General features: G+C 40.4%; 1 long non-coding RNA gene across 2 annotated transcripts; it reads right to left on the bottom strand.

The window, feature by feature from the left end:
- Positions 1-2,598: 2,598 nt before the first annotated feature.
- Positions 2,599-6,099, bottom strand: LOC120573974. Of its 2 annotated transcripts, XR_005641804.1 has the most exons (5): positions 6,061-6,099; positions 4,249-4,364; positions 3,910-4,034; positions 3,360-3,450; positions 2,599-2,712 (listed from the first exon to the last, which is right to left on the bottom strand). It is a non-coding gene; the product is annotated as an uncharacterized LOC120573974 (long non-coding RNA). The 2 variants fall into 2 exon arrangements; XR_005641803.1 differs by lacking the exon at positions 6,061-6,099 and having other exon boundaries at positions 4,249-4,629.
- Positions 6,100-12,703: the final 6,604 nt, after the last annotated feature.

Here is a 12,703-nt window from a genome sequence, read left to right on the forward strand (position 1 = left end):
GGAACCGGGCCCGGGATCTCATATATCACGTTACATTTTTTCTCCAGATCAATCTGGTCCTTACGATGTACAAGAATCTGGTGCATTTTTATGTGTGGTTTTACGGGTGGGTTTATATGATGTTTGCTCGTCACCCTTTGGATGCGCTCTGATGTATGGTGTGACCATGCCTCGGCTTTCTCTTCTTTGTTGTTGGTTTTGACCTCCCTTTTCCCTTTGTTTATGGACCAACCTGGGTATTGGCAGTGTGTGAGTGCATTTTTTTATGTGCTCTTCTTCCTCCTCTCTGTCCTTTTTATTACGTGAAAAGCATCGATGTCAAGGAATTCCGCAGCATCGAGCAATTGGAACGCAAACAGGGCACGCTGTCGGAACCACCTTCGATTCAATCTACGTTGGCGAGATGAAGAAGTTGCACCGGCAAGTTTGAACATAAGGAATCCAATACGGACAGAAGTAAAGCGCAGAAGGCCCTGCTAAAGGAAAGGATAAGATGCATGGCCAACAAAGTAAAGAACATCACAACGCGCATAGTAGAGAAGAGGAACGAATTCAAACAAATGTTCCCACTCAGAAAGAAGTTAAAGGACGCGATGGATGAACATCTAAAATGCGTGTACGAAAAGGAATTTGGAGCAACAAAACAACACCATATCAGAAAACTGGGAACATTAACTTAATTCACAAAGACGGATGGACAAAATGACACACCGACAAGAGAAAAATGGGTACGTAACCTATCTCAACGTAACTAACAGAGGCTGAATGCAGTGTGCTGTCAAGCGGCCCTAAACTACGCCATAACCCCCAAAAGAATATCATACGAAGACTTTATATTAGCGACAGCGTGGTGGGGATACTAAAATCAGCCAAATTACCACCCAAAAAACAAAGAAGAAAGAATGGAAGGCCATGCAGTCATTGGCGAAAGACAAATCCATCAAAATTCTACCTGCGGATAAAGGAAGAACAGTAGTAATGGACACTGAACAATATGAAAAAACGAATGTTAAATATGCTGGGATACAAACAAATGAAATACTGAAAAGGATCCTACAGAGGAAAATAAAAATAAACTGAAGTCTCTACTAAAACCACTAGTACAGGAAGAAAAAATAGGAAAGGACACATAACAACCTCCCAGTAAGCACACATACGTCGCGGCGACGTATTGGCGATGTAAACAGAATGCATCGGGGATACGTAGTATTTTGGTAGTTTGCTCACTGGCACGACGTCCCCGCGACGTCGCTGCGCTACGTTTCAGCGACATATAGCCGCTCTCTCCGCGACGTATACATATATACATCGTTCTAACGTATGCCATACGTCGTAGAGATGCAGGCAATATACATCGTTCTAACGTATGCAATACATCGTAGAGATGTACGCTTATATACGTTGTTCTAACGTATGCAATACATCGTAGAGATGTACGGTTATATACGTCGTTCTAACGTATGCAATACATCGTAGAGATGCAGGCTTATATACGTCGTTCTAATGTATGCAATACATCGTAGAGAGGCAGGCTTATATACGTCGCTCTAACATCTGCTATACATCTTACAGATGCAGTCTCAGGTACATCTTCCTGACATCTGTTATACGTAGTACAGATGTCAGGATCCTGCATTAATCCATTTAACAAAACTGGTCAGTATAGGTCACACACAATTACTTTAAATATCTTTACTAAATTGAATTGCTAAAGTAAGATAGATAAACCATACACAATTACTTATAATAATACATTTTATTTATAAAGCGCTTTTCAGGGTACTCAAACAATTTACACAACTTCAAATCATTATAGAAAAAAGCACACTGTAACACATTAAAATATATTCTTGTATGTAGCTAGATTGGGGATAATTATCCTACTGTGGTCTATACTAAGGGCTAACACTACCTTGTGTTGTCTTCCCGTCAACCTTGAAAAAAAAAAATTATTAAATTTTTCTTCTACACATTTTCAGCGCTTATTTCTACGTCCCATATTTTCTGATATAAAACAAAAGTTGAAAATGGGTCAATTTGACCCAAAGTCAACACAAGGGTTAAAAGCTTAAACCAGGTTTTTTTTTTTAAAGTCTGAGACTGTAGGCTTCCCCTCAGGCAAAGAGCTGGGGCACGCACGTTTCCTGGGAACGGGGTGCAACGGCTTGACTTATGTTTTCTCTCGTTTGGTGGGTGTGTCTCTCGATTATTGGCTGTGTTCCAGGTGATACCCAATTATTAGAGACTGTCTGTAAACCCGTGGTAATAAAAAGGGCTTGCACACACAACAGGATGTCAAACACCTTGTTTCAGTTTTAAAAAACGTCACTTTCTTAATTTTTGGATGCCTATGGGATCATGGTAATGTTATTTGAACCCAAACACTTAACAATTGAGCCAAGAATAACATTTATTTATTAACAAAATTCATTATTTTTCTTAATCTGTAGGAGTCGCTGAAATATACAGTATTTCTCTCTTTTGACTATACACTCGTGAGCTGTATATCACTGCTTCACAACAGCAGTGTGTACATGTTGGAGAACAAAAACTAATTGTCACACTATATTGTCCACTTTCTATTGTAAATTATTTCAGTAGCAAAAAAAAATGCTGTCCCTGCTACAGCCTCTGCTCCAGTCTGTTGCCAGTTGGGGAACTCCTTGATGGCCGGCTTCGTACTCAGGAAAGTAGGGTCCCTCAGTGGTGGTGCTGCAGTGACAAGAAAAAAAGATTTGGGTTTTGTGCGTTATTCGAAGAAGTATCTTTTAATACATTTTTTGTTTCATCTCCCTTTGTTTTGAGTGGTTGAGTAAGATTTTTTTTTTGCAGATGTGAATAGAAGAATATGACAAGTAGAATATGGCAAGCCAAATGTCGTTAACGTAGTTAAATTCTCAGCTAAATTTTCCTCAGAAACTCCCATTCAGCCTTTAAATATAATTGAACAGTAAGGACATTTGGTCAGTAGGGGCGCTGCAGTCTGTGCAGTTTCATTTTGGATGAAGTTCAAGGTGGGCTGTTTACGGTAGAAGGGATACAGCTACGGCCAAAAGTTACGCAAAAATCCCGCAAAATCTAGACACCGTAGCTGTATCCCATCTAGCCTCAACCGCTGTTAAAGTGCCATTCTGACAATATGTATTTAGATCACTTTGTAAATTAAAGCTTTAAATAGCATGTTATAAATCGTCCCATAAAAAAATACCATAACTTTCTCTCTAAAAAGGCTAACATCAAGGTTTCATAGTAATCACAATTATTTAAAAAGTAGTTACTTTTGAAACCAAAGGTGTCATTTTATGCTGCCCTCTCTTTACTTCCTACTCCCATTTTCAATTACGATTTTGTAAACTTACCACAGATGATTTGGCAAAGTAATGACTGGGAATATGGCAGCTTTCCACATTTTCCCGTTGAATATCTTGGTCATCATGGCAATTGAGAGATCTGAAAAATACAAACATATACAAATTTAAAACAAGATAAGATCCTTAATTAATCCCACAGTAGAGGACATTTTCAGTGATACTGCACCAGAAGGAAAGTGCAATGACAAAAGCATCAGTAAAAACGCAAGAATAAAGCAGTTAAAACTGTTCAGTATACAGACAGAAAGTTTAATAATACGGTATTCACAGTATTGCACAGAGGAGTTATTGATATTGCATAAAAAAGGTGTACATTGATGTTGCACGTGAGTAAATTGTCAGATAGGGTGCGTGTGGTCTACTTGGAGCAGTGTTGATTATAAAGTCTGGCAGCAGCAGGAAGGAAGTGTGGTATATCTCCTTCACTGCACATTAGGGTTACATTTGAATACAAAATGTAACTTAAGTACAACTTCCAAAGGGTTAAAATATTTACTGTTGATAGATGGATATGATTTAATAATAGTTTATTACCTACCCATTTCAAAGTCTGCGTAGGTCTTCTTCTTTGGCTTCCTCTTCTGGAATCATTAGTGCCTCTTCCTCTTAGCAGGCCAATTCAGCAGTGGTCATCAAATCAGTTTTCAAACTCTTTCCTCTTATCTGAAAGAGATTAATATACAGAGGTAATTAATAATTCAAGTACAATGTAATAGATAGAGAAAGTCTAGGACCCCTTGAACACACAGGGGGTTAAAAAAATAGAGCAACACATAAGAATCATGAGTGGCACTGCGCCGGCCCCAAATACTAGATAGATTCAGATTACAGGTGTGTAATTTGCTTCTTGCAACAAACTAATATGACAATAACATACCTGACTCTTTTCACTTGTTGATCAGGCTTATACACACAACTATTATTGTGGTATGATGTCCTTCATCTCTGCATTGCCTTCTCTCCCACCTCCTGCCGACGTTTTCTGATCTTCCACTATACATCATACCAACATAAAAACAGACACACTATGTGAAAGCTACTATCAAAAAATACTGCTCTTTTGTGAGGATGCAGTATTTTTAGTATTGTAACTACTGTTTCGCAATGAACACAGTGTATTCCTGACATTTTGTAGAAGATGGTGATATTCTTAGCAAGAACCCCCTTTTTAATGAGGGATAACTAGTGAAACAAACAAGCAAACAAACATCAACTAACAGTTTACCAAAGTTACCCTTGCTATAAACATTATAGCACACATACGTCACCACGATGTATGGCGATGTATTGGCGATGTATTGGCGATGTAATCCAAATTCATCGGGGATACGTAGTAGATTGCTCGTTTGCTCACTGGCACGACGTCCCCGGGACGTCGCTGCTGTACGTTTCAACGACATATAGCCGCTCTCTCCGCGACGTATACATATATACATCGTTCCAACGTATTTCATACATCTTACAGATGCACACATATAGCTACATCGTTCTAACGGAAAAACGGGAGAAAAAAGCAATATACCAATTAAATTATTGTGATATTGATAATTGTATTGATCTCAAAGTCAAATGTGATTCAATATGTCCATAGAACGTGTTAAGTCCCTGTTAAAGCCGATTATAAACCGCTAATGTCAGTTAGGCTTATGATCAATTTAGCTTCAACAAAAAGTAAAACTTAAAGTTAAGTGACTGGACAGTAACTACATTAAGCTAACGCTAGCTTGCCAAGTAAATTGTTTTTATTTTAATTAATCAACGTTAGTGATATATCAGCAAGAAAATCATGGTAACAGGTGACGATGCTCATTAGTGTTTTGAAGGCTAACGTTAGCCCACGAAAACGGGCACCATCTAGCTAATAACTGATGTTTTATGACCGTTGGCACTCCCAACCCCATTTTCAAAATCAGTTGTTAACCAGATTTAATGCCGAGTGTACAGAAACGATCCACAGTCTTACTAGCTAAACTGTCCTAAACTAATTTTACATAGTGTCATTTAGTTAATAAGCAGTGTAAAAATGAAATATTACAATCACAATGTAATAAGTACGAATTAGACGGCCCCTGAACCTCTTCACCTTTTTTAAATATGATTTAACGTTAGTTGGCAGATTAGCTAGCTAGCTAGCTAACGCTACATGCCGAATTTACCTTTAGCTAGCTAAATTTTGATTATATAACAAGTCTTCAGCTTTAAATGTTCTCTGTTGAGATTTCAGTTCCATTAAAGCCAAAACAAATCAAATTAACCGATATGAGCAAAGTATGACTGAGGTGCGGCACTCAGTTACTGTTAGCTAGCTAGCTAGCTAAAATTAACGTTAAGGGATATCGGGTAACGTTCAATTAGCTATAGCTAGCAGCCTCACCTTAGCTAACGTTATTGGCATGTACTGCAACTGACATAGCAGCTAACGTTAACTTTACATTCAAATTCAGTCAGATTAGTACATATAGCTAGCAAGCTAACTAGCTAGAGCACGGATATTTTAATTTTAAATGAATGTGAAAAAGGGCGGCTAGTGCGATGTGAGCCTGATCTAACGGCTCTAAAGTAACTTTAAACCATGACATGGCGTAACTTACTAACATATCTTGTTATTAGTCCGATGAACACCAACTTCCACATGAGAAAACGTCGAAATATTTGTATTAACGTTACGTTAAGATGAAATAGTGCTTACCATGGTATTTGACAGCAGCAAAGAAGCAGTCTCCATCCTAACCATTCGTAGACTGGCAACTTTTTTTCCCCCTTCCTTTATCGACTGTGGCGCGAATATGTTGCTGGGCAGAATTCAGATTCACTGTCCATCACATCAACAGTGTGTGTGTACAGTAAAGACATCCAGACGCTCAATAAACGATGCTTCCAAATGACCCGCGAACAACTGAGGAACCGTTAATACATCTCACCGACATAGTTAATATGTCGCTGCGATGTATAGATTGCGATCATAATAAGACGTCCAGACGCTCAATAAACGATGCTTCCAAATGACCCGCGAACAACTGAGGAACTGTTAATACAGCTCACCGACATAGTTAATACGTCGCTGCGATGTATAGATTGTGATCATAATAAGACGTCCAGACGCTCAATAAACGATGCTTCGTTATTCTTCTTTATGACCCGCGATCAATTGCAGACGAAGCGATCAATTGCATACGTCGTGCCGACGTATGTGTGCTTACTGGGCTACCACAGCCAGTGTCACACCACGCATATATGGCACCCCCAAAATCCACAAACCAGACAACCCACTTCGCCCAGTTGTGGATAGCATAGGCTCAATCTCTAAGCTCAGTCACACAATCTATCCAAAGCTCTAGTAGAGCTAATAAAACCTCTGTTGGGCCTTACAAAGCAACACTGCAAGGACTCAAAACAGATGGCAAAGGAACTAAACAACATTAAGGTGGAAAGGGAGGAAATATATATATATCTCACATAACGTCAGGCACGTGCAGGGGGCGGAGGGTGCCCCACCTGCCCCTTTGCCTCTTGATGTCCAAAGTGCCCTTTTGTCAAGGCAAAAAAAAAAAAATAATGTAATTAAAGGCCCTTTTGTTAAGGCCTGCCCAAATCTAACCATTAGTAAATTAATGAATAATAATGTATTCGTAAATAAAATGAACCACATGATGACCTTTCACCTGAGACCTCATCCAGACCGGGACGATTTGCCGCACACGCGTTTTTTAATATTGCATCAGAAGGAGAGGATCTTCAATACCGTGGCTGCTGGTAAGGGCTGTTCTCAGCGAAGCGGTGTGTTTGTAATGTTTACTGATTATTATTATTATTATTTTACAAGAACGACGTGAAGAGAGCATGGAGCTGTTGTTTATATTGCTGTGTGCAGGGGTTAAATTGGGCCGGGGCTCTCCGGGGCTCAAGCCTGCTCGTTTGTCCGGATGTGCCTGCTTGCAGTCTAAATATGTCACAATTTAGTCTCGGCGGAGATAAGACATTAGAACAATCAGAACACGGCAACAACCCGCCCAGAACTGCAGACAATTCACCGCGGGTCAACTACATAACGCCAAAGTGTCTCCGTCGGTAGATAAAATGACTTCTCCTAAAGCTAAAACCCCGTTCGCAGCGGTGGAAGCCCGGTGCTCGGAAGCTCCACCGGCCGCTACGAGTTCATGTTGCTGACCAAACCGTGAAACGAATTATATCGAACGGAATGGGGGGGGGGTGTGTGTGTGTGTGTGTTTGTTGTGTGTGTGTGTGTGTGTGTGTGTGTGTGTGTGTGTGTGTGTGTTGTAGTAAAGAGAGAGACTGGGAGAAGGAAGTTTGTGTGAGGTGGACCTGGTCACCACAGACCCAAATCTTCTCAGCTGTTGGTACTGTCATGCTGTCTCTTCATGTGGCACATTATGTTTGGCACATTGTATGGGTCACTTCTTATGTCATAACAAGGTAATACAATATGTAATCAAGTGATGACTGATTAACAGTAATGTAAATGCTTAATGCCCTAATACCTGTTGATACTACAACAATGCAAAGTAGCCTATAGGTTCTTAACCTTGCAGTTTTGCACATATCATGTAAGACTCAATTTCTCCATTTCTTTGCATGAAACTCTCCAGAAAGTGCCATTTAGCGGTTTATTTTTCAATTTCTTTTTTCGAGGTGGGGTATACCCCTGGACCCCCCTAGGTTGAGCCCCCCCACATAACAAATCCCAATTTAACCCCTGCTGATAAGGCATTAAATAAAACTATACTGTACAAAACGGGCCACGTTGATTTTGAAAAATGACGATGTCCTGGACCGACTTTACTATAACAGCTATTCTTTACTATTCTGTTTAACAGAAGAAAAAGCCTTCAGATTGGGACAACTTAAGACACTTCAGTTTGTAATTCCAGAGTTATTAATAGGTGCAAAGAAAATATTTTTTTAAACTTTTGACCTTAAAATGGTCTTTTCTATTCTGATTCTTTTTCTAAATTGCATAACAACATTTGCTGCCATATAAATACAGACGCATCCGTATCGATACACGTATCAGAAAGGAATGTGTCACAATATATTGATGTATTGATATTTTGAGCACAGCCCTATTTAAAGCCTTGTTCCATGTGCCCCTTTTATACTTTGAGCACCTGCCCCTCCAAAGGTCTCTGCACGGTCCTGCATGACATAGTGTCACTGTTCACAAAAACCCCATCGATGTCACACTCAGCATAGTACAGAACCGTTTGCAAGCAGACAAAACGTTGAAAAAAAACGCACTTATACAAAGTTAACTGTAGAGGACATAACTCAGCTGCTCACGTTTTGTATCCAAATCCACGTTTCCAATTCAAGGGGGACCATCTACAAACAAAAGAGGGTTTTGCCATGGGCGACCCACTGTCGGCCATCCTGAGTGGGTTTTTAATAGAAGATACTCTGGTCATCAGAACACATAAACTATCAGTCGTCCGAACACTATATGACCGGGCCAGTTTCATAACATATAAAAAGCACAGGAGGAGGAAGAAGAGCACATAAAAATGCACTCACACACTGCCAATACCCAGATTGGGCCATAAACAAGGGGAAAAGAGAGGTCAAAACCAACAGCAAAGAAGGAGGAAAAAAGAAGACAAAAGAAGAGAGAAAGCCGAGGCATGGTCACACCATACATCAGAGGGATCACAGAGCGCATCCAAAGGGTGACGAGTAAACATCATATAAACACACCCGTAAAACCACACATAAAAATGTGCCAGGTTCTTGTACATCCTAAGGACCAGATTGACCTGAAAAAAAATGTAACGTGAAATATGAGATCCCATGCCTGTCATGCAATAAAACATATATCGGGGAAACAGGCAGACCCTTTAGTACACGCAAGAATGAAATAAAAAAAAAGTGTGAGAAGGAAACATCTGGAGTGCGCACCCGTGCAATTAAAGAAAAGGCGGAGCAGGAGAATCTGAAATCAGCCATCTCAGACCACTGCAAAAGGGAATATCCCATAATGAACTGGAAGGAGGCCAAGATCACTTTCAACGAAGCCCGAAGCATTGAGAACATTGTAAGTGTACAGACAGTTTATTAAAAAGATAGTTTAGAAAGACAGTAGCTCCCAAGACGGCGGCCGCCTTTATACGAGAAAGCGACGAAGTTCTCAATGCTTCACTTAACATTTAGGGACCCTCATTATGCTACCGTTGAAGTGTGGTGATATTTTTAGCCTTTTTAGTGGTATAAATAGCGATTTGATTTTACTTTCCCTGTGTCCCGAATACTAGCATTGTAAGATAATCAGCGGTCCGCGCTAACTTGTTTCAAGCTGCAAACACATTCGATTAGCATGAAAACATGTCCCAGAGAACGATCGAGTGGGTACACATCTGTTATTAACCCCTAGGTTCGTTTTGCACCGGAATATTACCTTTAATGGCCACAATCTCGTTATCTAGCCTATATTATGTTTAGTTCGTAGTCAGGAGGATCAATCAATTAAATCACCAACATCTGTCAGGAGAGCGACTATATAAGTAGAAGGAGAATGGCAGGTGATGCCCTGTATGCAAACAATTGTAAGCATGGACGCTCGGCTAGTTAAAGAAATTCTTGATTTCAAGCAGAGACACACGTGCCCTTGCCACTAATGCCACTAAATCGCAGCGTTATGTCATAAAACGAAGGGCAGAGAGTTACCAACTCATAAGGAAGTAAGGCAAATCAGACAACACCACTGTTTTCAATTGCGTTACTGAATTTTAAAATGTCGCCATTTCAATATTTATGCAATGTAATCCCTAGACGGGGAGTTCTGTTACCAGTGCCATAGGACGCGGGATGAACAAATGCATCACCTGGCAAAAGTGGTTCTAACTCCACAGGAAGCCAACGACGTATTTGTTGAGTTTCATGCCAGTGCCATTGACCTTTTTCACAGCAGACATGTTGACATGTCATAGTAGGAAATGCACAGGTGTATTCAAAACCATTACTGATGGCGGCATTCCACTTAGGAGAGGCCCTGGTATTGGGCATGCTGACTCACTGAAATATCTTACTGGGACACTTGATGGAACTGAGCCATCATTAAGGTTATCAACTTCAGATGTGCTTTTCCTACTATGACAAGTCAAAAATGTCTGCTGTGAAAAAGGTCCATTGGGGCTCACTGTGGAGTAGATAAAATCATGCATGCTATCCTGCAACTGGCCTGGGATTGAAGCAGACATCACAAAATTGGGTGAGTGTTTCTTGTGAAGCTTATGAAAATATTCAGGCTACAGTGTTGGGCAAGTTACTGAAAATTTGTAATTTGTTACAGTAACTACTTACTTATTTTAAAAGTAATTAGTTACTAGGGAAAGTAACTTAAGTTACTTTTGTCTGCTTTTTAAATGTAAATATGAACAGTACTGAACAGTCAAAGAAACAAATTTTAATCAACAGGGCAACAGGCCTTTAAATCAAGCAGTAGTACAAAACTCCCTTTTAATACTTGTCATTTAAGAGTTTTTATTTTTTTAACCACATTAGGCCCATTGAAATAAAAGTGATTGGCCTACAGTATACCTAGCAATCAATTTATTCAGCTCTGCCTGGCTTATCGGCTGCACTGCAGTCCGTGTAAAATCTGGCTTTGGTTGTTTGCATGGAGCGGCGCCTTCAGCATCTGTAGGGCGGGGCTCTTTCACTACTAGCTTTGTCGAAGCATGTTGCTTCAACATGTGCTCATGAGATTTGAATTGCTACTCTTAGATGTGGATAGGTTCTTTACACCTGCACATACAGTACAGGCCAAAAGTTTGGACACACCTTCTCATTCAATGCGTTTCCTTTATTTTCATGACTATTTACATTGTAGATTCTCACTGAAGGCATCAAAACTATGAATGAACACGTGGAATTATGTACTTAAGAAAATTTTTTGAAATAACTGAAAAAATGTCTTATATTCTAGTTTCTTCAAAGTAGCCACCCTTTGCCCTGATTACTGCTTTGCACACTCTTGGCATTCTCTTGATGAGCTTCAAGAGGTAGTCACCTGAAATGGTTTTCCAACAGTCTCGAAGGAGTTCCCAGAGATGCTTAGCACTTGTTGGCCCTTTTGCCTTCACTCTGCGGTCCATCTCACCCCAAACCATCTCGATTGGGTTCAGGTCTGGTGACTGTGGAGGCCAGGTCATCTGGCGCAGCACTCCATCACTCTCCTTCTTGGTCAAATAGCCCTTACACAGCCTGGAGGTGTGTTTGGGGTCATTGTACTATTGAAAGATAAATGATGGTCCAACTAAACGCAAACCGGATGGGATGGCATGTTGCTGCAGGATGCTGTGGTAGCCATGCTGGTTCAGTATGCCTTCAGTTTTGAATAAATCCCCAACAGTGTCACCAGCAAAGCACCCCCACACCATCACACCACCTCCTCCATGCTTCATGGTGGGAACCAGGCATGTAGAATCCATCCGGTCACCTTTTCTGCGTCGCACAAAGACACGGCGGTTGGAACCAAAGATCTCAAATTTGGACTCAGACCAAAGCACAGATTTCCACTGTTCTAATGTCCATTCCTTGTGTTTCTTGGCCCAAACAAATCTCTTCTGCTTGTTGCCTCTCCTTAGCAGTGGTTTCCTAGCAGCTACTTGACCATGAAGGCCTGATTTGCGCAGTCTCCTCTTAACAGTTGTTCTAGAGATGTGTCGGCTGCTAGAACTCTGTGTGGCATTCATTTGGTCTCTAATCTGAGCTGTTGTTAACTTGCGATTTCTGAGGCTGGTGACTCGGATGAACTTATCCTCAGCAGCAGAGGTGACTCTTGGTCTTCCTTTCCTGGGGCGGTCCTAATGTGAGCCAGTTTCGTTGTAGCGCTTGATGGTTTTTGCGACTGCACTTGGGGACACAGTCAAAGTTTTCGCAATTTTCCAGAATGACTGACCTTCATTTGTTAAAGTAATGATTGGCCACTTGTTTCTCTTTACTTAGCTGATTGGTTCTTGCCATAATATGAATTCTAACAGTTGTCCAATAGGGCTGTTGGCTGTGTATCAACCTGACTTCTGCACAACACAACTGATGGTCCCAACCCCATTAATAAGGGAAAAAATCCACTAATTAACCCTGACAAGGCACACCTGTGAAGTGAAAACCATTTCAGGTGACTACCTCATGAAGCTCATTGAGAGAACACCAAGGGTTTGCAGCGCTATCAAAAAAGCAAAGGGTGGCTACTTTGAGGAATCTAAAATATAAGACATGTTTTCAGTTATTTTATAATTTTTTGTTAAGTACATAATTCCATATGTGTTCATTCATAGTTTTGATGCCTTCAGTGAGAATCTACAATGTAAATAGTCATG

The sequence above is a fragment of the Perca fluviatilis genome, chromosome 15 (genome assembly GCF_010015445.1).
Source record: "Perca fluviatilis chromosome 15, GENO_Pfluv_1.0, whole genome shotgun sequence".
NCBI classification, from domain to species: Eukaryota; Metazoa; Chordata; class Actinopteri; order Perciformes; family Percidae; genus Perca; species Perca fluviatilis.